The sequence below is a fragment of the Lepidochelys kempii genome, chromosome 1 (genome assembly GCF_965140285.1).
Source record: "Lepidochelys kempii isolate rLepKem1 chromosome 1, rLepKem1.hap1, whole genome shotgun sequence".
Taxonomy (NCBI): Eukaryota; Metazoa; Chordata; order Testudines; family Cheloniidae; genus Lepidochelys; species Lepidochelys kempii.
The window spans coordinates 350,959,994-350,984,892 of NC_136380.1; the positions used below are offsets into that span (position 1 = coordinate 350,959,994).

At 41.8% G+C, this 24,899-nt stretch overlaps 1 protein-coding gene across 9 annotated transcripts in view; it reads right to left on the minus strand.

Annotated features, from left to right (window-relative positions):
• The window catches only part of PPP6R2 (protein phosphatase 6 regulatory subunit 2), a 176,589-nt gene that overhangs the window by 109,703 nt on the left and 41,987 nt on the right, over positions 1 to 24,899 (minus strand). For all 9 annotated transcript variants that reach the window (XM_078851216.1, XM_078851214.1, XM_078851213.1 and 6 more), the window contains one exon: positions 19,990 to 20,129. The gene's annotated coding sequence lies outside the window, so the exon portion shown is untranslated. The remainder of the gene's footprint in view (positions 1 to 19,989; positions 20,130 to 24,899) is intronic.

The window sequence follows — 24,899 nt, forward strand, 5'->3', positions numbered from 1 at the left end:
AATTTAAAGATTATAATAGTTCAAGTTACAAAAGTCCTTACAGGATGTTTTCTCATTCTATGAATTAACTAAGCAGTTTAAAAAAACCTTAAAAATCAAAATCTGTCACATGCAATTTAGTCAACAGCAGGGTTTAAACCCTCAACCATCAGACTGACAACTCAGCTCTATACCACTTGAGCTGTACAGCAGTAATTGATAACCTCTATTTAGCTCAGCCCCTAGAGGAGGACTTGACACATTTTCCCACTGACTTACAAAATTGGTTGCTAGACAGCAGTAGCATCACAGAGATCAGGAATACAGGATTCTATTCCTGACTCTGGGGAAAAGTGTGGGGTTTAGTGGTTAGAGATTGAATGTTCTTTGGTTTTAATTTTGATTCAAAAAAGAAATCAGGAGAAGTGGGCAAAATCTTTAACTTTATCAGGGGGAAAATATCTGTGACTGCAGCTACTGTGTATTTAGAGGATAGGGGACAGGAGAATATGTGGTTATTATGAGTCAACAGAAGCTGTAGCGTAGATAAGGTTAGACTGCAATCGTAAGAGGAGCTTTAAGCCTTTCTTTTTAAAAAATATCTAATTGAAATGGGGGCGGGGGGCACATAGAATGGAAACCTAGAGCACTATATGAATTTTTTATGGTGGTTTCATTAAAAGTGAATTGATATAGAATGATTAACAAGAGGTCAAAAATCACCCCTTTTGCCAATTTTTTTCCCATTGGATTTTCTCACTTTTGTTTGTTCCTCTTTTGCAAGAAACCTAACACACTCTGTGACTTGTCCTTTGGCTACGTTGTTGTTCATTATATATTAATTTCTAGAATATTTATTATACCTTGGTAATGTTTGCAGAGCATTTTATAATTTTTTAGCTGTAATGGAAACCATTTACACCCAGGCAACCCCCCTGAATTTGACAACAGATTAGCTATGGAATGAATGCTATCATTCACTTCTGGAGTGGAATCTGTCACATTCAGGGTATGTCTACACTACAAAGCTTACAGCGGTAGAACTGTACCAATGCAGTGGCGCCGCTGTAAGATCTCTCATGTAGTTGCCCTATGCCAACAGGAGAGAGCTCTCCCATCAACCCCCAATGAGCGGCAGGCAGTAGCTATGTGGGCAGAAGAAGCTCTCCTTGCTGACATAGCACACTGCCACTTATGTTGGCATAATTTGCGTTGCTGGGGGGGGGGGGCACGGTGGAATATTCACACCCCTGAGCAACATAGGTTTTGCCAATATAGGTGGCAGTGTAGACATAGCTTAAGTTATTTGTGTGTGTATTATATGCATCCCTTTGTGCCCAACACACAGAGGATGGGAGTCTGTGATAACTCAGCTTGAGAGATTGTCTCTTTAGCACAAACTGAAGAGACTCACACTTTTGGCTCTTGAGGTCATAAATTCAATCCCTGGTCATAGAGTGCAAGGCCAGGAGGGACTACCAGAGCATCTAGTCTGACCTTCTGTAGATCACAGCCAACTGACACGACCCACTCACCAAATACAGCTACTGAAATTAGACCAAAGTATTATAGTCTATGGACTATAAGGTGGATAGAAAGCTGGCTAGATCGGGCTCAACGGGTAGTGATCAATGGCTCCATGTCTAGTTGGCAGCCGGTATCAAGCGGAGTGCCCCAAGGGTCAGTCCTGGGGCCGGTTTTGTTCAATATCTTCATTAATGATCTGGAAGATGGTGTGGATTGCATCCTCAGAAAGTTTGCAGATGACACTAAACTGGGAGGAGTGATAGATATGCTGCAGGATAGGGATAGGATACAGAGGAACCTGGACAAATTAGAGGATTGGGCCAAAAGAAATCTGATGAGGTTCAACAAGGACAAGTGCAGACTCCTGCACTTAGTATGGAAGAATCCCATGCACTGCTACAGACTAGGGACCGAATGGCTAGGCAGCAGTTCTGTGGAAAAGGACGTAGGGGTGACAGTGGACGAGAAGCTGGATATGAGTCAACAGTGTGCCCTTGTTGCCAAGAAGGCTAACAGTATTTTGGGCAGTATAAGTAGGAGCATTGCCAGCAGATTGAGGGACATGATCATTCCCCTCTATTCGACACTGGTGAGGCCTCATCTGGAGTACTGTGTCCAGTTTTGAGCCCCACACTACAAGAAGGATGTGAAAAAATTGGAAAGAGTCCAGCGGAGGGCAACAAAAGTGATTAGGAGTCTGGAGCACATGACTTGTGAGGAGAGGCTGAGGGAACTGGGATTATTTAGTCTGTAGAAGAGAAAATGAGGGGGGATTTGATGGCTGCTTTCAACTACCTGAAAGGGGGTTCCAGGGAGGATGGATCTAGACTGTTCTCAGTGGTAGCAGATGACAGAGCGAGGAGTAATGGTCTCGAGTTGCAGTGGGGGAGGTTTAGGTTGGATATTAGGAAAAACTTTTTCACTAGGAGGGTGGTAAAGCACTGGAATGGGTTACCTAGCAAGGTGGTAGAATCTCCTTCCTTAGAAGTTTTTAAGGTCAGGCTTGACAAAGCCCTGGCTGGAAGGATTTAATTGGGGATTGGTCCTGCTTTGAGCAGGGGGTTGGACTAGATGACTTCCTGAGGTCCCTTCCAACCCTGATATTCTATGATTCTATATTATCTGAAATGCAGGGCAACCGAGTAGCTGAGATTTGGGTCTACCATGTTATGATTCTGTTTAACCTCCATTAATCTATTTGTAAAATGGGGTGGAACCGCAGACCAGACTGCCTTTTACAGTTGGGGTTTATCAATAACAAGGTTGGTGAGGTGCATTAGAATGTAAACCACAGTTAGAGATGAAATCTGAACTCATGGTCTCTGTTTGCAGCTCAGGGAACTTTCCCCTAGTCTACAAGAAGTTTTGGTGGAGGAGTGTCTCTGTCCATCACCACCAAGCCCCTGATGGAGGTTTTTAGATAAGTAGATAAGTTACATCGTCACTGCTAACTATAACCAATTTGTTTTGGCATAGTTCTTTACAATAATCAAGAAAAACTGACACACAAAAACCACATTACCTATTTGTAACTGATTAATCAGCATGTGAAAAGCCACACGGGGAAAACTGCACAGATCCAGAGCATTTTAGATTTCTTGCAATGGACACCCGAAGAAAGGGGACACAATCCAGTGACAACTTAATAAAGGGCTATTTGGGAACTCATCAGTCTCTGTGTATCAACCCAATTTTCATCAAACCACCATGACAAATTCAAATAGTACTTAACGTTTACATTCTGTGTTTATTTTTTGCCATTTTAATTAGATTTAAAAAAAAACGCCACAAAATAAATGTTTATACATGCTTGTTATACTGAACATTTTGACTCAACCTTAACTATTGAGTTGTGACCAAAGCCTCCATAATATTAAATACAGCAATATTAAATCACAATACAGCAAGATGGAGTTACAAAGATAGCATGGGTATGGCATGACTGCAACAGTGAGCCAAGATGCCCTGGCCCACCACAGAAATGGTGAAATAAAGGACAGGAAAAAAAAAGGGATGGGATTTTTGAAGAAAACAATATGTTTGCCATAAAACACAGAAATGGCTAACATACATACCAATCTTCAAAAGTGCAGAGTAATACGCATCCCAAGAGTACTCTCCACATTGAAGTTATAGGCTAAAAAGCTGTTTGGAAACCTGCTCCCCCCGGACTGGCCCTGCCTCCCACAAACAATTTCAGCTACATGATTACCACCTATTTCTTCTGTGCTCTCAACTGCTCTGAAAGGGTGAAGAGTCTGTATTTTAATGGCCTCAAACTCCTTGCCTTTCCTGTTGCTCTGCTGTCTGCTATAAAACAAGTGACAGCCAGGCCTCCTGATATTCCTACCTCATACCATTCTGAATTAATGGCCCAGATCAGCCTCAACTGGCTTACTCTTTCCTCTGTTCCAGAACCAGCCTATTCTGCATCATATCTCAAGCCCATCGTTGAAGTAAGAAAAACAAACAAATTTCAGGATTTGCTTCCTGGTTGCCCCCTCAATCCACAGAAATGGATAAATCAGTTTTCTAACATTGAAGGAAAGAGTTCTGAGCCACGTTTCACTCAGGGCTCCAGTCTCCAGGCCCTAGCAAAACAGAGAGAAATCAAGTCTCGCTTATTATTAAGCAGTAAGTTGTCCTACCCAGAGACACTTTATTTATTCCACAGTGACAATTTGCCCTGTGACACGGAGAAAAGATGAGGGTTACAGCGATATCATCAGAGAGTTACTCAGCTAGGTATGAAAAAATCTTGGAGTTTCACTTAAGTATTTTGTTTATTTTAAAATAATACTGGCCACGTTATCAATTTTATGGTATGACAGAAGACATGAGTCTTAAGCAAGGATTTAACTGTCCCTTTCCTAAATTAATTGCTGTAACTGTGGCAAGTTATACAAATAAAGGAAGAGCTTATGTTAAATTGTGAAAGAATCACATAATTGCATTTTCATTCTCTTTCACTGGCACAAATAATAGGAGGAGGAGAATTCTAAACTAAATTTTGCACCTGAAGTGACACATTTTAGAGTTGAGCTATTCATTTCAAAAGCAACAATTGATGGATGGACTATCAAGGATGTAATAAAAGTAATATAATCAAAGATTCCCCCCCCAGCCCATCTTCCCCAAAGGGCTTTTATTTCCCTTTGTCGTAGTGCTTCAGAGAGGAGAGATTACGGTACTTTCCTAAACCTGGGATAACAGATCCACCCTTGACAGACCATCCCCATAAGGTTCATCTTTTGGTAACTTGTGCAGTCTCAAGAGTGGCAGAAAGAGAGATAGTGGAAACAGACAGAATTTGAAATCTGGGTTTTCTAGAGGAAATTAATCAGTGGTTCAATCAAAGAGTGCAATAGAAATACATCTTGAAGTAAGCGTAAGCCCTGAAACATAAATTCTTGTATCAGAGGCCCAGTCTGAGGCCTGAAGCCTGAACCAAAGTAAAGCCTGAAACAAAGTACCTCCAGGCAGTGATAAGCAAAGCAGGGCTGTGAGCCAGAGGCAGGTCCCACTCACAGAAGTTGGCAAGAAAAGGTTGTTAGAGACACGTGCACACACACACACAAGGGCTAATGAGAGGAAAATTGTGCCAAGATGGCAGCAAGACACTCCATAGACGTAACAAGGAACAGGCAGGCGCATCTTAAAGACAGGGTCAAAAGGACAACATGATGGATAGATTCGTTTGAACTATGATGAGTAATCTTTCCTGCAACTGTATAAAAGTAGGTCCCGGAGCACATATCTTTGTCCAGCCTAGGGGGCAGTGGAGTGTCCCGCCACTGACTGAGCTGTGTCCATTGCCAGGGAGCACAAATTCATAGTATGCCCTGCAGAGTCTGTAGGAACTATTACTGTGCTTCGTTTGACAATAAACCTGCCTTGGGTTCCTTCGTACCTTACTAGAGTCTGTGGTTTTTGGGAGTTCTCTCGGGGTCTACTGTGTTAACTATCTGCGCAGAGCTGGGGCAGCACACAGAGGGAACACGCATGCATGCGTCATCGAACAAGAGCGGAGCACCACACCGGTAGCTACCGACAACACATCTTAACCAAATTCTTCCTCAAAATTATTTTGGCTCTCTCTGGGAGTTTCTTTGGTACACCAGGGGCTATATTTAACAACACTTCAGCCAGTAAAAGCTACTCAAGATCACATCATTTTCAATTCGATTTTTCTGTTTTCCTCCAGTGATACATGGAGAACCCCCTTCTCTGGTCTTCATAAGGATACACACCTCTAGAAAGCCAAAACAGGGACTTCACCTTTCCCCCACCCCATATGAAATTCTCCAAGCTTTTTTATAAAATACAGATATTACTTTATTCCCACAGTAACAGATGTTCTGATTGTAAAATACAGTTAAGCTGTTTTCTTAACTAATGAGAACTTGTGTACAGAATTTTCCATTTCTGGCTTTGACCAGCTCTCTCAGGCTGGATTCCTCCTCAGACATTACCTCATCCTCAATCAAAATTCTGAAGTCTACTATGTTTGGACGAGGGCTAATATGGGGAAATTAAGCTTTTCAAAGAGGAGGGGCCCTCCCACACAGGGGTCAGTGAGATGTGACACTAGATGGTACACAGAAGGGGCAGCTGAAATTTGAGTCTCTACAGAGACTTTAATACTGTTGGTTTAAATCAAAGTGATTACTGCCCTGTGGCATTCCCCTGGTGTTATCTGGACCAGTGAACTGTTAGGTCACTCCAATCCTCGACTCTGGGAGCCAGCCTTACCCTACTCTGCTGTGAGAACCACCACTTCTGGGCTGCTCACACACAGCCTTTGGCATATAAGCTGCTCCTTGGATTGTGCAACCAAATTACACTAGCCAATATCTCCGCTCCAAGACACAACCCTAGGAACCTCAGTCTCGCAGTGTCCAGTTATGCCTGCTGGACACTGCAAGCTTACATGAGTTTGTCAATTTAACAAAGGAATTGATATGTACCAGGCTTGTTATCCCAAGGGGAATCTCTGACACGCTTCAAACCAAATGCACTGCTTCAGGTAGAATAAACAAATTTATTAACTACAAAGATAGATTTTAAGTGATTATAAGTCAAAGCACAACAAGTTGGATTTGGTCAAATGAAATAAAAGCAAAACGCATTCTAAGCTGATCTTAACACTTTCAGTGCCCTCACAAACTTAGATGCTTCTCACCACAGGCTGGCTGGTTGCCCTTCAGCCAGGCTCTCCCCTTTGATCAGCGCTTCAGTCACTTGGTGGTGGTGGTGTCTGTAGATGTAGGTGGAAGAGAGAGGAAGAGCATGGCAAACATCTCTCCCTTTTATCATGTTCTTTCTTCCCTTTTGGCTTTGCCCCCCCGTTCCCCCTTCGGGGTCAGGTGAGCATTATCATCATAGTCCCTGACTGACCAAGAGAAGGGGGGTGACTCACTAGAGTCTGACAGATCCTTTGTTGCTGCCTAGGCCAGTGCCCTTTGTTCCTGTGAGGCTGGGCTGGGTTTGTCCCATACATGCCCTGATGAGGTGTGAACTGCCCCTCTGCTTTTGGAAAGTTTTTGTCTGGGCTTATTTTAAGCCATGAGGACACATTTTCAGCCTCATAACTATATACGTGAAATTAAAACCTATAACATTACTATAACATCACTATAACAACAATGCTCAGTGCATCATGAGCATTCCGAAGACAGCCGACTTGACAAACTTTGCATTAGATACCACATAATCATATTATAAGGATGAACATGGGGGTGCAGGATGTTCCCACGAGGCACAGAATGTCATGCACCAATCTAGTGAATGCAGCTTCTCTTTCTGCCAGAGGCTGTTTACAGATTCAGGCAGATGTCACTGCACCGTTTACATTCAGGTCATATTTTCAAGTTCTTCTTCCCAACCCTAAGAACCAGACAATTTTTTTAAAATAAATGTACATTAAGAATCTGATGTTATCACCTGATTCTGGGAAGCAAGAGCTCCAGACATGTGCCTGTTGTGCTTATGCCTTAATTTGACCCTGGTCCCAGATGTATCAGAACTCCAGTGAAGGAGAGCCCAACCTGAGAAGCCCAGCATAGTGTACAAGCTTATATTTTGAATATCTGCACAATCTACCATGAGGTGTCTCAAGTGGGCAGAGCTTGAGAGAGTACCAGTATTCTCCACAACCCCAAATCAAGCCCTGCACAAGGTTGACAGCAAGAGACTGGTAAATAAAGTAACTGACCTCTCAAAATCTTTTCCAGTCCCACACTCTATGATTCCATGATTAATTTCTAAAGGAGAGGTGGCAAGCGCATATAGCTGGAAACATATTATAGTGTTATTGTTTGTTCTCTTAATTAAAGAAATGTCTGGTGTTCGGAAAAATTGCTTCTATGACCTTTCTATCAATGCTGCCAGCCTCAATAGTGTGTTGGTTTGCTTCTTCCACAACCATGTTCCTGCCTTCTTCCATGTCCCGCTTACACTTGGAATGAACTCAATGATCCACAAGGCTGTAAGCTCTTTGGGGAGCAGGGACGGTCTTCTTTTGTTCTGTGTATGTTACAGTGACTAGCACAATGGGATCTTGGGCCATGACTAGAGCTCCTACGCTCTACAGTAATACTAATAAAATTAGTCTTGTTCAAATTCCTTCTTCGCACCCTCTTCTACTGTGAGGTGTACACGAAATGAGCCATCTAATTATTGATGGGTACAGGTGCAGTTAGGGATCAGTTGTGTATACAGAAAACCCCTAACAAAGAATATACATTCCAACCATCATGCTGACCATCCTTCTTGTATTTTGTATCCCATTCCCCCATCATTTTTTTTTCCCAGAGTGGGGAGGTCTTTCCAATGGTAAGCTTTTTTCTATATGTCTATATAGAAAGCAGCACATTTTGGGTGCTACCACAATAAATATGAATCATACATGTAAAAGTCACCAGATTTGGAACCTAATATTTTTGCTTTCTTGAGAAAAGAGGAAGTCTTAGAGCTGAGAAACTTTTAGAGCTTGCGTGCACAAGACATCCTACTTGCAACATTTTAGCTTAAAAGTTACACAGATATGTAAATTAAAGTGGTGATGCTATTTTCTTTCTTTTATATACTTCAGGAATCTTTTTCTAATTACTCTTTAATGGATCGTTCATTGGGTTAAGTAAGAGAAAATCTGAAGGGTTTCCCCAGAAGGGGCAGGATTAAGTGAAGCATTATTTAGGCTAAGTGTAATGTCCTAATACTAAGCTTTTATATCACTTAAAGTGATTCAAGGGGAAGTATTCCAGAAATTGTAATTCTGTACATACTGCATGTGAAGTTATCTGTCTTTCACAAGTGAATATTAATCATTCATTTGGGAGGTGTATTACTTCATTTTCTTTTTTTTTTTTTGTATCATAGAGGTGCCCAAGAATGCCAATCGAGGCTCAGAACCCCATCTGTTAGTCACTATACAGAAAAAGAACAATAGTCCTTGCCTCACAGTTTACTATCTACACTATTTGGTAAAAAATATATTGTAAGAATTCTTTGAAGATAACGCATAATTTGTAACAAGATTTTTGCTTCAAAATTGGTTTACATGTTATTTTGATGAAAAGGAAAAATAATTAGAGAAATGTAAGTTGTCAACAAATACCTTAGTCAATAAAACCCACAAAGAAAAGAGGAAGCTTTTTGCATTGCACATCAGAATTCAGTGCAACTCCTCAGACTGGTAAGAATAAAAACCTAAATTAAGATGACCTATGGCAGATGTGAAACAAACTGACTACTTTTACTACAGTAAGGGTGTCACAGCTCAGTTAGTTCTAGTTACAGCTCAAGTGTTATCCCTAACCTGACTCCCATCCCCACACAAATATCTCTAGTTAAACGATGCTGTAAACTACAGTTCACTGGCCCGTGGGGGGTAGAAGGTGAGGTTGTTCAAAGATTCAAGACCAGAAGGGATCACAGTGATCATCTAATCTAACTTCCTATATAACACACGTCGCAGACCTTCCCCAAAAGAATTCCTAGAACAGATCTTTTAGAAAAGCATCCCATCTTGATTTAAGAACGGTCAGGGATAGAGAATCCACCACAACCCTTGATAAATTTTTCCAACGGTTAATTATTCTCCCTGTTAAAAATTTAATCTCATTTCCAATATGACTTTGTCTAGATTCACCTTTCTCAATACCTTTCTCTGCTAGACTGAAGGGTTCACTGTTATATATTTGTTCCCCACGTAGATATTTATAGATTGTAATCAAGTCACCCCTTTGCCTTCTCTTTGTTAAGCTAACTAGACTGAACTCTTTGAGTCTATCACTATAAAATATGTTTCCTAAAATCCCTTAATCATTCCCTCAGCTCTTCTCTGAACCCTCTCCAGTTTATCAACATCCTTTGTGAACTGTGAGCACCAGAACTGGACAGAGTATTCCTGCAGCGGTCGCACCACTGCCAAACAGAGGTAAAAGAACCTCTCTGCTCCTACTCGAGGTTCCTATTTATGCATCTCAGGAAAACACCAGCTCTTCTGGCCACAGCATCACACTGGATGCTCATCTTCAACTGATTATCCACCATGGCCCCCAAATCTTTTTCAGAGTTGCAGCTTCCCAGGATAGACTCTCCCATCCTTTAAGTATGGCCTGCATTCTTTGTTCCTACATCTATACATTTACATTTATCTGTATTAAAATGCATAGTGCTTGCTAGTGATGCTGATGCTTGAGCTATTAATGCAGCCGGAGTGCAATAGCTCAGTTTAAACAACTGAGCAGCTAATCAACTCTCTCTTCCAATCCAAGTATCAGGGGGTGGTCATGTTAGTCTGTATCCACAAAAACAACAGGAGTCCGGTGGCACCTTAAAGCATCTGAAGAGTGGTTTTTTACCCACAAACGCTTATGCCCAAATAAATCGGTTAGTCTTTAAGGTGCCACCGGACTCCTTGTTGTTCTTCTAATCCAATTACTCTGTGCTGCTTGCTAATCACTGAATCATAGAAATGCAGGGCTGCAAGGGTCCTCAATGGCCATCAAGTGCAACCCCCTGCACTAAGGCAGAACCAAGCAAACGCAGATCATCCCTGACAGGTGTCTGTCTAACCTGCTCTTAAAAACCTCCAAGGATGGGGATTCCATAGCCTCCAGTGGACGCCTACTCCAGAATTTAACTACCCGTATAGTTCGGGCAGGTGTACACTTCGAAAGCTGCAGCTGTGCCACTGCAATGCTTTAGTGAAGATGCTGCTAAGCCGATAGGACAGCTTCTTCAGTGGGCATAGTTAATACACCTCCATGAAAGGCAGTAGCTATGTTGAAGGGAGAAGCTCTCTCATCCACATAGTGCTTTCTACACTGGGGATTAGGTCAATATAACTGCGTCACTCAGGGTGTGGATTTTTCACACCCCGAGTGATGTAGATATAGCAATACAAGTTTCTAGTGTAGGCCTGGCCTTAGAAAGTTTCTCCTAATATTTAACTTAAATATCCCTTGCTTAGGGCATGTCCACACTACAAAATTAAGTTGAACTAACCTACATCAGCATACAGCCGCCACAGTAATTACATCTCTTGAGCATGTCTACACTTTGCTCCTTGTGGTGCATGTCACTAGGAGTGCTTATATCGACTGTACTGTCAGTGTAGGGCCTTGTGAAACTGCTTCTGAAAGCCAGAACAGTTGACATAAGCAACACAGTGTCTACATGACACTGCATCGACCTAACTACATTGACACTGGCTTTGCACCTCTCGTGGAGGTAGAGTTATTAAGTCTGCACAGCAGGGCAGTTGGTGGAAGTAAAATTTTAGATACTTCCATAGCTCGGTCAATGTAAGGTGCCCTGCATCGACCTAACTCTAGAGTGTTGACCAGGCATAAGCTCTTTATTTTTTGTCCTACTTTCAATGGACATAGAATCATAGGACTGGAACGGACCTCAAGAGGTCATCTAGTCCAGTGGCTCTCATCCTTTGCAGACTACTGTAACCCTTTTAGGAAACTGATTTGTCTTACATACGCCCAAGTTGCACCTCACTTAAAAACTGCCTGCTTACAAAATCAGACAGTGTCACAGCACACTATTACTGAAAAACTGCTTAACTTTCTCATTTTTACCATATGATAATAAAATAAATCAATTGGAATATAAATATTTTATTTATATTTCAGTGTTTAGTACATAAAGCAGCATAAACAAGTCATTGTCTGTATGAAATTTTAGTTTGTTCTGACTTCGTTAGTGCTTTTTATGTTGTAAAACTAGGCAAATATCTAGATGAGTTGATGTTCCCCCAGGAAGATCTCTGTGTATCCCCACGGGTACGTGTACCCCCGGTTAAGAACCACTGATCTAGCCCAGCTTCTACCCTCATGGCAGGATTAAGTATTATCTAGACCATCCCTGACAGGTGTTTGTCTAAGCTGCTCTTAAAAATCTCCAATGATGGAGATTCCATAACATCCCTAGGCAATTTATTCCAGTGCTTAACCACCTTGACAGTTAGGAATTTTTTCCTAATGCCCAATTTAAACCTCCCCTGCTGTAATTTAAGCCCAGAGCTTCTTGTCCTATCCTCAGAGGTTAAGAAGAATAGTTTTTCTCCCTCCTCCTTGTAAGAACATTTTATGTACTTGAAAACAGCTATCATGTCCCCTCTCAGTCTTCTCTTTTCCAGACTAAACAAACCCAATTTTTTCAATCATCCCTCATGAACAGGTCATGTTTCCTAGACCTTTTATCAGTTTTGTTGCTCTTCTCTAGACTTTCTCCAATTTGTCCACATCTTTCCTGAAATGTGGCGACCCAGAGGATAGAGAGCTGTTGATCACCATCCCCTTTATAACAGCCTTTAACATATTTGAAGGCTGTTATGAGATCTTCCCTCAGTCTTCTTTTCTCAAGAGTAAACATGCCCAGCGTTTTTAATCTTTCCTCATAAGTCAGGTTTTCTAAACTTGTAATCATTTTTGTTTTCTTCTTTTAAACTCTCTCCAATTTGTCCACGTTTCCTGAAGTCTGGCACCCAGAAATGGACACGGTACTCTAGCTGAGGCCTCAGCAGTGCCAAATACAGCGAGACACTTACTTCTCATGTCTTACATATGACACTACTAGTTAACACACACCAGAATGTTATTAGCCTTTTTCACAACTCCATTATATTGTTGGCTCATATTCAATTTGTGATGCGCTACAGACTCCAGATTCCTTTCAGCAGTACTACCACCTAGCCGATTATTCCCCATTCTGTAGTTATACGTTTCATTTTTCCTTCTTAAGCACAGTATTTTGCCCTTGTCTTTATTTAATTTCATCTTATTGATTTCAGACCAATTCTCCAATTTGACAAGGACATTTTAAATTCTAATCCTGTCCACCAAAGCATTTGCAATCCCTCCCAGCTTGCTGTCATCTATCAACTTGATAAGCATATTCTCCACTCCATTATCCAAGTCATTAATGAAAATACTAAAAATATACCAGACCAAGAACAAACCTCCCGCAGGACCTTCTCGTTTGACAGCGAACCACTAATAACTACTCTTTGACAGACTCCAAGGAGAGACTGCTGAGTTGGAATTAATTTGCAAACTGGATACAATTAACTTAGGCTTGAATAGAGACTGGGAGTGGACGGGTCATTACATAAAGTAAAACTATTTCCCCATGTTTATTCCCCACCCCCACCGTTCCTCAGATGTTCTTGTCAACTGCCGGAAATGGCCCACCTTGATTATCACTACAAAAGGTTTCCCTCACCCACCCACCCCTGCTCTCCTGCTGGTAATAGCTCACCTTAAGTGATCACTCTCGTTACAGTGTGTATGGTAACACCCATTGTTTCACGTTCTCTATGTATATAAATCTCCCCACTGTATTTTCCACTGAATGCATCCGATGAAGTGAGCTGCAGCTCACGAAAGAATAAGCTCAAATACATTTGTTAAGTCTCTAAGGTGCCACAAGTACTCCTTTTCTTTTTGCGAATACAGACTAACAAGACTGCTACTCTGACACCTACTCTTTGAATGGGATCTTTCAACCAACTCTGCACACAATTTATAGTAATTTCATTTACACCACATTTCCCTAGTTTGCTTATGAGAATGTCTGAGACTGTGTCAAAAGCCTTACTAAAAACAAGATATGTCGTGTCTACTATTTCCTTCCTATCCACTAAGCCAGCTGTAGCCATAGTCAAAGAAGAAAATGGTGGTGTTTGCAGGCATTTGCTCTTGAAAAATTCATGTTGGCTATTACTTTTAACCTGTTATCTTACTTACAGGTACAGATTGTTTAATAATTTGTTCCACTATTTTTACAGGTATCAAAGTTAGGCTCACTGGTCTGTAATACCTCTGGTCTTCTTTGTTCCCCTTTTTTAAAAACAGGTACTGTACTACGTTTGCCTTCTCCAGTCCTCTGGGACCTTACCTATCCTTCATGAGTTCTCAAAGACAATTGCTAATGGTTCCAAGAATGCTTCAGCTAGTTCCTTAAATACCCTAGATGAATTTCAGCAAGTGCTGCCAAATTGAATACATCTAAATTATCTAAATATTCTTTAATCTGTTCTTTCCCTATTTTGGCTTTAATACCTTTCCCCCTTGTTAATATTAATTGTGTGAAGTATCTGGTCACCAATAACCTTTTTAGGGAACACAAGCAAAATAGGCATTAAACACCTCAGCCTTCTCAATGTCATCAGTTATTAGCTCTCCTTCTCTGCTAAGTAAAGGACATTTACTTTCTGTGCTCTCTTGCTCCTAACGCATTTAAGTCAAATCACTCTGTATAACTCCAGTGTAGTTTTGAAACTCCAGCATTTTTCTGAAGTATGGTCACTCACTTTAGCTTAGTGGTTCTCAATCTTTTGTACTGGTGACCCCTTTCACATAGCACGCCTCTGAGTTTGACCCCCTCCCTTATAATTTAAAAATACTTTTTATATATTTAACACCATTATAAATGCTAGAGGCAAAGCGGGGTTTGGGGTGGAGGCTGACAGCTCGTGACCCCCCCCCCAATGTAATAACCTCATGACCCCCTAAGGGGTCCCGACCCACAGTTTGAGAACCCCTGCTCTAGCTAGAGTAGCTCAAGTGCAGTAATTCTTGCATGCTAACTTGAGCTAACTGTCCCAGTGAAGACAAGTCTTAAATGTGTGAAAATATCTATGGGCTTTTTTTTTTTTTTGGTGAGGGCTGGGGGTGGGGGGGAGAGCAGAGCCAGAGAAAGGACACAGTGTTTACCACTATGAGCTACTAAAATGCCAACCACTAGATGAATCATTTAGTCAGTGTGATCTAATAGAAGATGCAAGACTGACTAACTGCATTTATTTGAAAGCTTGTATATTAGCATTGTTACAACTATTAGTCTTCATTTAACTGTAAAAGAATGCTGCAAACATTTTGTATAGAACTCAGTGTTCAAATGGTCAGAAGAATTTTTCATATGAATTGCACTTGACAAAACAGTTATTTAATTAAAAAGTCATTCCTCAGGATATTGTTTGCAACACCTTATCTATCTATAGGTGTGTACTTCTGTGAATTATAAACCACCACTCCTAAATTCTCTGAAAACAGTGATCTATTTTATTGCCATAAAATACGATTCATCCTCTCCCTGTTTTTCTTCCAAACACACATTTGCAACTCAGGTGAAAGCACTCATTGATATAAAACTTAATGAAACTATAGCAAAGAACAAAATTTTCAGACACATAGATGAACATAATTTGTTGGGGAAAAGTCCACATGGTTTTTGTAAGGGAAATCATGCCTCACCAATCTACTAGAACTCTTTGAGGGGGTCAACAAGCATGATATTAATAAGAATGATAAGTAGATATTGTGTACTTAGATTTTCAGAAAACCTTTGACAAGGTCCCTCACCAAAGGCTCTTAAGCAAAGTAAGCTGCCATGGGATAAGAGGGAAGGTCCTCTCATGGATTGGTAACTGGTTAAAAGATAGGAAACAAAGAGTAGGAATAAATGGTCAGTTTTCAGAATGGAGAGAGGTAAACAGTGGTGTCCCCCAGGGGGTCAATACTGGGCCCAGTCCTAATCAACATATTCTTAAATGATCTGGAAAAAGGGGTAAACAGTGAGGTGGCAAAATTTGCAGATGATACAAAACTACTCAAGATAGTTAAGTCCCACACAGACTGCGAAGAGTTACAAAAGTATCTCACAAAACTGGGTAACTGGGCAACAAAATGACAGATGACATTTAATGTTGATAAATGCAAAGTTATGCACACTGGAAAACAAAATCACAACTATACATGTAAAATGATGGGGTCTGAATTAGCTGTTGCCACTCAAGAAAGAGATCTTGGAGTCATGGTGGATAGTTCTCTGAAAACATCCACTCAATGTGCAGCAGCAGTCAAAAAAGCAAACAGAATGTCGGGCATCATTAGGAAAGGGATAGATAATAAGACAGAAAATATCATATTGCCTCTATAGAAATCCATGGTACACCAACATCTTGAACACTGTGTGCAGATGTGGTTGCCCCTTCTCAAAAAAGATACATTGGAATTGGAAAAGGTTCAGAAAAGGGCAACAAAAATTATTAGGGGTATGGAATGGCTTCCATATAACAAGAGATTAATAAGACTGGGACTAGTCAGCTTGGAAAAAAGACAACTAAGGGGGGATATGATTGAGGTCTATAAAATCATGACGGGTGTGGAGAAAGTAAATAAGGAAGTGTTATTTACTCCTCATAACACAAGAACTAGGAGTCACCAAATGAAATGAATAGGCAGCAGGTTTAAAACGAACAAAAGGAAGTATTTCTACATAAAAGGCACAGTCAACCTGTGGAACTCTTTGCCAGAGGATATTGTGAAGACCAAGACTATAACAGGGTTCAGAAAAGAACTAGATAAGTTCATGGAGGATAGGTCTATCAATGGCTATTAGCCACGATTGGCAGGGATGGTGTCTCTAGCTTCTGTTTGCCAGAAGCTGGGAATGAGCGACAGGGAAAGGATCACTCGATGATTACTTGTTCTGTTCATTCCCTCTGGAGCACCTGGCATTGGCCACTGTCGGAAGACCGGATACTGGGCTAGATGGACCTTTGGTCTGACCCAGCATGGCCATTCTTATGTTCTTTCTGACTGCTAAAAATTATAATTTCTGAGGCTTCCGCCCTCCCCTATGCTCTTCAGGTAGCCCAGCTTCCCAGGCTGTGACTCCCCATTATTCTGTCCAAATAACCTAGCTCAGAACCTCCTTCCCCAGAAGTACACCAGACAAGTGGGCAGTTTGTAACTGTTTTCAGCAAGCGATAAATTGGAGAGGATTCAGAGAAGAGTCATTGAGAATGATTAAAGGAATAGAAAACCTAACGTACAGTGACAGGCTCAAAGAGCTCAATCTATTTAACTTAAAGTAAAAGTTAAGAGGGGGACTTGATAACAGTCTGTAAGAATCTACATGAGGAACAAATATTTAATGATGAGCTCTTCAGTCTAGCAGAGAAAGGACTAACATAATCAAATGGCTGGAAGTTGAAGTAGACAAATTCAGATTAGAAATAAGGTGTAAATTTTTAACAGTGAGAGTAATTAACCATTGGAACAAAGTACCAAGGGTTCTGGTGCATTTTCCATCCCTGACTATTCTTGAATCAACACTGGATGCACTCTTCACATTTTCAAAATCATCTCTGGAATTATATGGGCTAAAAAACATTTTGAAATGAAAGCTGAGATTCTGGAGTACAATTATCCCTCAAGAGCTGATTTCCAAGACAAATGCCATGCTTATGAAATCATGAAATACGTGGGATTCTTCCTATATGATCTTCATTACTGTTGTAACTGAGCACCTTCTAATTAAAACATGTAACAAAAAACAAACTTTCCTCTTTCTTTGTGTGTGAGGATCACTTCAAAGGTAACAGGCAGGGGTGCTTGTAAGAGAGATAGAGTCTATGTAGAGAGACTATTTAATGTGAGATAGGTTTTCCACTTAGTTCTGAATGCTGCAATACACTGTCAAAGCATTTGTTGTCTATGGCAATCCAATCAGTCCTCTTCAAGCAAACTGACAGAGTGGTTTCTCCTTATCAAGAGCACATTCCCGCGTGTCCCAGAGGTATCCATTTTAATTTGGTTCCTCTTCAAAATCTGCATGAGACAGCTTGAAGAGGTGGTAAGTCACCACAGGCTTCAGTGCCAAACCTACACTAATTAAACCAAGTTGATCATCTACTTTTCCACAGATGTAACCAGTGCCATCACCAGAATATCACAATGCCTACAACTAATAGGCAGCATTTGATGTTGGTCATGAGATTCTGCTGTCTAACCTGAGAGGTGACCTGGGTCCAGGATAATGTACTAAAATGGTCTGAGTCCTTCATGGAGGGATGAACCCAGTGAGTAGTAATAGGGAATTGCAGCATCACCACTAGTCCCCTCGCTTGTAAGGATCAATTTTTAGTCTGCTCCTTTTCACTATCTACATGGAACCACCAGTTGAACTTGTCAGACAACATGGACTCAAATGCCAGTAATACACGGCTGACACTGAGCTCTATCTATCCTTCACCAAACCACTACCACCAAGATTGCCCAGTACTTGGAGAAGAACAGCTGGCTGAAGCTGAACCCAAGCAAACCAGAAGTGATGCTTCTGGGCAGAAGAAAGTATTTTGAAGAGCTTGCAGCTTCAGTGCACTCTCTGTTGGTTGAAGAGAGACACCCACAATTAGTCCAGTCAGTCCGTAGTATAGAAGTATTCTTGGATTCCTCACTGATGCTGAACTCTCACATGGCAGAATCCACAAGTACTGCTTGCTACCCCTCTGCTTGGCTAGGAAACTCCATTCCATCCTGGTGGAAGAAGACCTGGTTTCAAATATTCATGCCTTGATCACCTCTCGGCTGGATTACACCAAGATAATATACCTGGGCATGAAGCCTTCAGCACTTAGGAAACCCGAACTAGTTCAGAACACTGCAGCCCATCTCCTCAGCAATACAAATTACCATAAACATATCCAACTGCCCTCTGCTCTCTATACTGGCTTCCAATAGATTTTCAAATTATGTTCAAGGTCTCAGTCCTGATCTTCAAAAACACTCCATGGCCTGAGCCCAGGACTTCTAAAAGACCATCTAAAGCACTAGGATGAAGACTGGGGGAAACAACTATGGTTCTCTCGTACAATGGAATTCTCAATAATAAAGAGTAAAGCTTATCTATGCGAAAGAGAGAACCTTCTCTGGGAGACGTCTGAGACTGTGGAATGAACCCCCCTAGGAACAAAGGGCCATCAGAACCTCATAACTTTCTGCTCCACGTTTCTTTGATGTTGCTTTCTCTAACGTGAACACACAGCAACAGGTACATTTGAAAAACAAAAAAACCACACACTACCAAAACAAGACATTCCACTGCACACAACTCTCCTTCTGGGTAGAGGATAAAAGAACAACACAGGACACATTGCTTAATGCACTACTGGAACACGCTAAGACACTATGGTCTAGTCTATATACAACCTATATAGACTAGACAAGACAGATCAGCTGGCTCAGAGTGAATACTAGCAAGACCAAGTAAATGCTGGTCAGAAGGGAGTTAAATCCCCTGGAGTGGGAGAAAATAATCACAGCAGCAAGCCAACACACTCTATTGATCAAGGGCAATAAGAAGGAACTTTGCGGCAGGGGTGGTGTCAGCCCTGCCCTTCATACCATTGTGCAGCAGCCCAAGGATGCTAAGGGGACATGCATCACACCTCAGAAGGAATGGACGTGCAATCACTCGAAGAAGAAACATGCCTTATGGTGACTGAGCTCCTTGAGTCTACCTAGCTTAACCTCTCTGACCTGATGACAGTCTATAAGTACCTACATGGGGAATAAAAATGTGATAATCTGCTTTTCAATCTAGTAGACAAAGGTCTAACATGATTCAATGACTGGAAGTTGAAGCTAGACAAACTCAGACTGGAAATAAGATGCGAATTTTCAAGAGGGAGGGCAAGGAACCACTGGAACAACTTAGCAAGGGTTGTGATGGCACCTCTGTCATTGGAAATTTTTAACTCAGACTAGATGCTTTTCTAAAAGAGATGTTCTAGTTCAAAGAGTTCAGGAAAGTCTTACGGGATGTGTTCTATGGAAGTCAGATTATCACAGTGGTATCTCCTGATGTTATCATCTATGGGTCACAGATTTACAGAGTTTCAGGGCAGAAGCAATCATTAGATTAGCTAGAGACTGAGCTCCTGTATATCACATGCCTCAAAATGGTGGCAGAGGAGCTGGGCTTCCCACCGGGATGTTCTGGCAACTGAACCACATTGTTAGAGCCCTCCCAGCATCACCACTCTCATCTTAGCTACCTCCCAGTACAAAATGCCAAGTAAAATTTTCAAGTTCTGATTACTGAGATGCATCGCACAGTTGTAAGTATTTATTATGAAACAAATGAGCCTTAAAGAGGAAGAGTAAATATTCATACCTTCCGTAGAAATCGTTTCAAAAATGAAATCTTCTCCACAGACAGAGAAACATTTGGGTTACAGTTCCTGGGGTGTATTCATCTTTAAAAAAAGAAAACACCTTTCTTTCAATGTGAAGTTTCGCTCCAGTCTCTTTTTCCTGAGAATTAAAGAAAAAGAAAATAGTGTTACTATTCACCAAGGAAAGCCCTGGAAAGGCTACGGTGGCATAAAGTATCTTTTACATGTAACCTCACCTGATGGCAAATTTAAATTAGACTAAAGAAAAATGGAACTTATTGAAGATGCCAAGTTTTTTGTAAAATCATTATCACATATGAATATACTCCCTTCTATCACTCTACCTGCAACTTTACCATTTAATACTGTAGACAAATATGAACATTTATTCTGGTTTCCGGAAGCACAACGGTTAACAGTCCCTCCCCTCTGCAGTCCTTAGACTCAGCTTGTGAAATACCTACAGTACTTCATTCAGGAACACACTTTGTTTTCCTGACATCACTCTATAAAAGAAAGTTCTACGTTGCCAAGGAAACCAAAAGGTCATTTTCCTTGTTCCAAGAATAATTACAAACAGAATACATGTATTACATATTCAGTCTGAGGCCCCTATTACTTTGAAGGGACAGCAAGACACTGAAGCCCCGAACTGAATATACAAAACATTGAAAAGGAGACTCACATTGAGGAAAACTGTGAAAGAGCTGTACTTTCCTTAGCTTCCCTTTGCTTTCAGTGAAGTTCTGTTTTAACTAGGGCTCTCGATTAATCGCAGTTAACTCAGGCGATTAACTCAAAAATATTAATCGTAATTAAAAATAATTGGGATTAATCACAGTTTTAATCACACTGTTAAACAGTAGAATACCAACTGAAATTTATTAAATAGTTTTGGATGTTTTTCTACATTTTCAAATATACTGATTTCAATTACAACACAGAATACAAAGTATACACTTTTCAGAGTGGTAGCTGTGTTAGTCTGTATTCGCAAAAAGAAAAGCAGTACTTGTGGCACCTTAGAGACTAACAAATTTATTTGAGCATAAGCTTTCATGGGCTAAAACCCACTTCATCGGACGCATGCAGCAGAAAATATAGTAGGAAGATAGATAGATAGATAGATAGATAGATAGATAGATAGATAGATAGATAGATAGATAGATAGATAGATAGATAGATAGATAGATAGATAGATAGATAGATAGATAGATAGATAGATAGATAGATAGATAGATAGATAGATAGATAGATGCACACACACACACAGAAAACATGAAAAAATGGGTGTTGCCATACATAATGGGTGTTGTCTGTACTTAGGACGGAAGAATCCCATGCACCGCTACAGACTAGGGACCGAATGGCTCAGCAGCAGTTCTGCAGAAAAGGACCTAGGGGTTACAGTGTATGAGAAGCTTGATAAGAGTCAACAGTGTGCCCTTGTTGCCAAGAAGGCCAATGGCATTTTCGGAAGTATAAGTAGGGGCATTGCCAGAAGATCGAGGGACGTGATCGTTCCCCTCGATTCGACATTGGTGAGGCCTCATCTGGAGTACTGTGTTCAGTTTTGGGCTCCACACTACAAGAAGCATGTGGAAAAATTGGAAAGAGTCCAGCGGAGGGCAACAAAAATGATTAGGGGACTGGAACACATGAGTCATGAGGAGAGGCTGAGGGAACTGGGATTGTTTAGTCTGCGGAAGAATCATAGAATATCAGGGTTCGAAGGGACCCCTGAAGGTCATCTAGTCCAACCCCCTGCTCAAAGCAGGACCAATTCCCAGTTAAATCATCCCAGCCAGGGCTTTGTCAAGCCTGACCTTAAAAACCTCTAAGGAAGGAGATTCTACCACCTCCCTAGGTAACGCATTCCAGTGTTTCACCACCCTCTTAGTGAAAAAGTTTTTCCTAATATCCAATCTAAACCTCCCCCACTGCAACTTGAGACCATTACTCCTCGTTCTGTCATCTGCTACCACTGAGAACAGTCTAGAGCCATCCTCTTTGGAACCCCCTTTCAGGTAGTTGAAAGCAGCTATCAAATCCCCCCTCATTCTTCTCTTCTGCAGGCTAAACAATCCCAGCTCCCTCAGCCTATCCTCATAACTCATGTGTTCCAGTCCCCTAATGATTTTTGTTGCCCTTCGCTGGACTCTTTCCCTCGATTCACGTCCCTCGATCTGCTCACTATGCCCCTACTTATACATCCCAAAATGCCATTGGCCTTCTTGGCAACAAGGGCACACTGCTGACTCATATCCAGCTTCTCATCCACTGTCACCCCTAGGTCCTTTTCCGCAGAACTGCTGCCTAGCCATTCGGTCCCTAGTCTGTAGCGGTGCATTGGATTCTTCCATCCTAAGTGCAGGACCCTGCACTTATCCTTATTGAACCTCATCAGATTTCTTTTGGCCCTATCCTCCAATTTGTCTAGGTCCTTCTGTATCCTATCCCTGCCCTCCAGCGTATCTACCACTCCTCCCAGTTTAGTATCATCCGCAAATTTGCTGAGAGTGCAATCCACACCATCCTCCAGATCATTTATGAAGATATTGAACAAAACCGGCCCCAGGACTGACCCTTGGGGCACTCCACTTGACACCGGCTGCCAACTAGACATGGAGCCATTGATCACTACCCGTTCAGCTCGACAATCTAGCCAGCTTTCTACCCACCTTATAGTGCATTCATCCAGCCCATACTTCCTTAACTTGCTGACAAGAATACTGTGGGAGACCATGTCAAAAGCTTTGCTAAAGTCAAGAAACAATACATCCACTGCTTTCTCTTCATCCACAGAACCAGTAATCTCATCATAAAAGGTGATTAGATTAGTCTGGCATGACCTTCCCTTGGTGAATCCATGCTGGCTGTTCCTGATCACTTTCCTCTCATGCAAGTGCTTCAGGATTGATTCTTTGAGGACCTGCTCCATGATTTTTCCAGGGACTGAGGTGAGGCTGACTGGCCTGTAGTTCCCAGGATCCTCCTTCTTCCCTTTTTTAAAGATGGGCACTACATTAGCCTTTTTCCAGTCATCCGGGACTTCCCCCGTTCACCACGAGTTTTCAAAGATAATGGCCAATGGCTCTGCAATCACAGCCGCCAATTCCTTCAGCACTCTCGGATGCAACTCGTCCGGCCCCAAGGACTTGTGCACGTCCAGCTTTTCTAAATAGTCCCTAACCACCTCTATCTCCACAGAGGGCTGGCCATCTCTTCCCCATTTTGTGATGCCCAGCACAGCAGTCTGGGAGCTGACCTTGTTAGTGAAGACAGAGGCAAAAAAAGCATTGAGTACATTAGCTTTTTCCACATCCTCTGTCACTAGGTTGCCTCCCTCATTCAGTAAGGGGCCCACACATTCCTTGGCTTTCTTCTTGTTGCCAACATACCTGAAGAAACCCTTCTTGTTACTCTTGACATCTCTGGCTAGCTGCAGCTCCAGGTGCGATTTGGCCCTCCTGATATCATTCCTACATGCCCGAGCAATATTTTTATACTCTTCCCTGGTCATATGTCCAACCTTCCACTTCTTGTAAGCTTCTTTTTTATGTTTAAGATCCGCTAGGATTTCACCATTAAGCCAAGCTGGTCACCTGCCATATTTACTATTCTTTCGACTCATTGGGATGGTTTGTCCCTGTAACCTCAACAGGGATTCCTTGAAATACAGCCAGCTCTCCTGGACTCCTTTCCCCTTCAGGTTAGTCCCCCAGGGGATCCTGGCCATCCGTTCCCTGAGGGAGTCGAAGTCTGCTTTCCTGAAGTCCAGGGTCCGTATCCTGCTGCTTACCTTTCTTCCCTGCGTCAGGATCCTGAACTCAACCAACTCATGGTCACTGCCTCCCAGATTCCCATCCACTTTTGCTTCCCCCACTAATTCTACCCGGTTTGTGAGCAGCAAGTCAAGAAAAGCGCCCCCCCTAGTTGGCTCCTCTAGCACTTGCGCCAGGAAATTGTCCCCTATGCTTTCCAAAAACTTCCTGGATTGTCTATGCACCGCTGTACTGCTCTCCCAGCAGATATCAGGAAAATTAAAGTCACCCATGAGAATCAGGGCATGCGATCTAGTAGCTTCCGTGAGCTGCCGGAAGAAAGCCTCATCTACCTCATCCCCCTGGTCCGGTGGTCTATAGCAGACTCCCACCACTACATCACTCTTGTTGCACACACTTCTAAACTTAATCCAGAGACACTCAGGTTTTTCTGCAGTTTCATACCGGAGCTCTGAGCAGTCATACTGCTCCCTTACATACAGTGCTACTCCCCCACCTTTTCTGCCCTGCCTGTCCTTCCTGAACAGTTTATAACCATCCATGAGAAGAATAAGGGGGGATTTGGTAGCTGCTTTCAACTACCTGAAAGGGGGTTCCAAAGAGGATGGATCTAGACTATTCTCAGTGGTAGCAGATGACAGAACAAGGAGTAATGGTCTCAAGTTGCAGTGGGGGAGGTTTCGGTTGGATATTAGGAAAAACTTTTTCACTAGGAGGGTGGTGAAACACTGGAATGCGTTACCTAGGGAGGTGGTGGAATCTCCTTCCTTAGAAGTTTTTATGGTCAGGCTTGACAAAGTCCTGGCTGGGATGATTTAGTTGGGGATTGGTCCTGCTTTGAGCAGGGGGTTGGACTAGATGACCTCCTGAGGTCCCTTCCAACCCTGATAGTCTATGATTCTATGACTTGTAGGCTCTAAAGTTTTACATTGTTTTATTTTTGAATGCAGTTATTTTTTGTACATAATTCTACATCTGTAAGTTCAACTTTCATGATAAAGAGATTGTATTACAGTACTTGTATGCGGTGAATTGAAAAATACTATTTCTTTTGTTTTTATAGCACAAATATTTGTAATCAAAAATAAATATAAAGTGAGCACTGTACACTTTGTGTTGTGTTA